The sequence below is a fragment of the Schistocerca piceifrons genome, chromosome 3, assembly GCF_021461385.2.
Source record: "Schistocerca piceifrons isolate TAMUIC-IGC-003096 chromosome 3, iqSchPice1.1, whole genome shotgun sequence".
Classification (NCBI taxonomy): domain Eukaryota; kingdom Metazoa; phylum Arthropoda; class Insecta; order Orthoptera; family Acrididae; genus Schistocerca; species Schistocerca piceifrons.
The window spans coordinates 847,033,329-847,036,634 of record NC_060140.1 but is presented as its reverse complement, the minus strand read 5'-3'; the positions used below and the strand labels follow the sequence as shown (position 1 = coordinate 847,036,634).

Genomic DNA, 3,306 nt, shown 5'->3' with positions numbered 1-3,306 from the left:
TCGAGAGCCTCGAGCTCTGTCTCGGAGTATGATTGCTCTGATTCAGAAAGTGTTCGACTAGCAAAACAGATTTTCTTGGGTGTCGGTTCCCCATCGTCTCAGTGATTTGAAATATACGTGCTAGCTAGTCCCTGTGAAGATGCACCTGTACTCAATCAAAAATCCTGTGACACGTCAGGGTAATGTGGTATGTTTGCACATAGTAAGGCTTTCTTTATTTTGTGGAAGTCTGCTTGACATTGAATAGTCCACATCCATGGCTTGTTTGTCCTCAAAATATTCAGCAATACGTCACTATTCAATAACTGATCTGGAATGAATTGCCTAAAAATTGAAAACAAACCCAAATATACCTTGAGTTGCTTATTATTTTTTGTTGGTGGCAGATGCCTGATCCAGGAAATGCCTAGATAGTATGACACAGGAATTTGACCTTTTCTTTGCTAAACTCCGAATTTGCTAAATTAGCTGTGCCCCATATTTTGCAAATCGGTATAATACCCGTGCCAGAAGCCTCACATGTTCTTCCCATGTGGGAGTAGCTGTTGGCAGGTCATCAACATAGAGAGTGACTCTACTGGCGAGTTTTGTATATACATCCACAAGCATCAACACATACATGATTACGCCTCAATTCACAGATGACTACCTGGGTAGGGGGTTCATCGAACCACCTTCAAGTTATTTCTCTACCGTCCCACTCTCGAACGGTGCGCGAGAAAAACGAGCATTTAAATCTTTCTGAGCGAGCTCTGGTTCTTCTTATTTTGTTATGACGATCATTTCTCCCTATGTAGGTGGCCGCGAAAAAAGTATTTTCGTAATCGGAGGAGAAAACAGGCGATTGAAATTTAACAAAAGTTTGTCTAACGTGGAAATGAAAATACCCACACTCATGTTCAAGCCGAACACCAAAACACAAAATTCAAAGATTCTGACTCTACATACAATGGCTGTGTACTCCCCGCTATCTTCATGTAATGCTGAAACTTCCTGGCAGATTAAAACTGTGTGCCGGGCCGAGAATCGAACTCGGGACCTTTGCCTTTCGCGGGCAAGTGCTCTACCAACTGAGCCACCCAAGCACGATGCACGCCCCCTCCTCACAGCTTTACTTCTGCCAGTACCTCGCCTCCTACCTTCCAAACTTTACAGCTCTCCTGTAATGCTATTTGCCAAGACGACAAAAAAAAAAAAAAATGGTTCAAATGGCTCTGAGTACTATGGGACTTAACTTCTGAGGTCATCAGTCCCCTAGAACTTAGAACTAATTGAACCTAACTAACCTAAGGACATCACACACATCCATGCCCGAGGCAGGATTCGAACCTGCGACCGTAGCGGTCGCACGGTTCCAGACTGAAGCGCCTAGAACCGCTCGGCCACTCTGGCCGGCGCCAAGACGACATTTTTAAATCAATTATAATGAGGTATTTAACATTGTGAAATTTCAATAAATGTTCCTCAAGGTTGTCAAGGCGTGTCCTGACAAGAACAATGATTTTGTTTATACTTCGGGCGTGAAAGACAAGCCTGATGCTACCATTGGGTTTGGTGACAGCTAAAATAGGGCTACAATATGGGGAATAGGAGAGCTGTATGATCTTCCAATTTACCATCCTTTCAATTTCTTTCCTCACAACTTCCTTTTTTGCCCAAGGAATTGGATATGAATAAAAGCAAAATGCCGGCCGCGGTGGTCTCGCGGTTCTAGGCGCTCAGTCCGGAACCGCGTGAGACTGCTACGGTCGCAGGTTCGAATCCTGCCTTGGGCATGGATGTGTGTGATGTCCTTAGGTTAGTTAGGTTTAAGTAGTTCTAAGTTCTAGGGGACTGATGACCACAGATGTTAAGTCCCATAGTGCTCAGAGCCATTTGAACCATTTGAACCAAAAGCAAAATGTCTCTTGTGGGTAAACGACCATTTTATACTCGTAATCCTTTATTACCCCAGGGCACATTCTATATACTTGCGCGTACCAAAGTATTGCTTCTTGTAACTCCTCCTTCTGATCTTATGACAAACAAGCAGATTCACTTACCTTGGTTTGGACAGTCTCCGGGTTCATGTCTTCTTCAGACAGCTGCTCAAAACAGTAGGTTTGGATATTACAAGTGTCCTTTGATATCAGTAATCAGTTTGAGTGTATTTTCAGTTGTGCTGGTTTTAATTAAATTTATACATAATCTCTGTTCGTTGATCGTAAAGAAACATTTTCCTTGCCGTATGTCAATCCGTACTTTGTAGTGTCCGAAGGTATCCGTTCAAATAAGACAGTTTACTACAAGTTTCTCCACTACCAGAAAAATACACTTCAGAGAAAAATTGCTGATGGTACTAGGTACTAGTACTTGAATGCATTAAGTTTAACTCCTTTTTATTTGATCCCCAGTGCGGTCAAAATACGACAATTGTGTACCGGAAAATTTGGTGTATAACATCGTCTTTGCAGCTCGTTAAATAGCCCTTGGCGATATTACATTTGTCTATGAACCCGGGTCAAGCAACGCAGGTACAACGAAGTAACATATCTGGGCATTAATTACAGCTTGAACTGACTCCTCGTATCCTTGTCTAAATTATTTACATTTTCCCGACACAGTTCTTCTTTCTTGTCTACTCCTTGGTCATATCTGAGAAGGTAATTTCTAATAAATTGCATGCCATACTTCTTTTACAGGTCTGCGAAAAGGGGCTTATCGCCAGCTGTTCGAGTTTTCCTAATTGGTTAGGGAGTTGGACTCTTCATTGTGAGTGGCTTCAACTATGTGCACGTTGTAGGTCTGACTTCGCCAGTTCATGTCCTGTATTGCCCTGGAATTAAATTCTCCGTGACCTTGACCCTCACTGGATACAAAATTGCTATTCCGTTCATCGTAAATGCCAGGTGGAAGACTGCCGGATAGTCTGTTTGCTGTCGGTTCCCGCCAATTACTGTATTGGTTACTGCCACCTGCTGGGGTGCGTTGTGAACTTGTTGGCCATAGCCTCTCTGTTCCATATAAACTGGTCTATTATAATTCGGTTGGTGATTTCCTTTGAAAGCTAGTTTGTAATTTAGGTTTTGCTTGTGTTATTGTTCGTGCTCGGGACGTGCGAGTGTCAATTGTGTTGGTTATCGCCACCGTTGCCATTCTGCTGTTGACTATTTTGCAGAGGCGCACATTGCGTATTAATGTTCTGTGGTTGCGACGGCCCCTTTTCATACACTACTGGCCATTAAAATTGCTACACCAAGAAGAAATGCAGATGATAGACGGGTATTCAGTGGACAAATATATTATACTAGAACTGACATGTGATTA

At 42.7% G+C, this 3,306-nt stretch overlaps 1 non-coding gene across 1 annotated transcript; it reads right to left on the bottom strand.

Moving 5' to 3' along the window:
- Window positions 1–1,011: 1,011 nt before the first annotated feature.
- Window positions 1,012–1,086, bottom strand: Trnas-cga. The gene has a single exon. It is a non-coding gene; the product is annotated as a tRNA-Ser (tRNA).
- Between the last annotated feature and the right edge of the window lie 2,220 nt (window positions 1,087–3,306).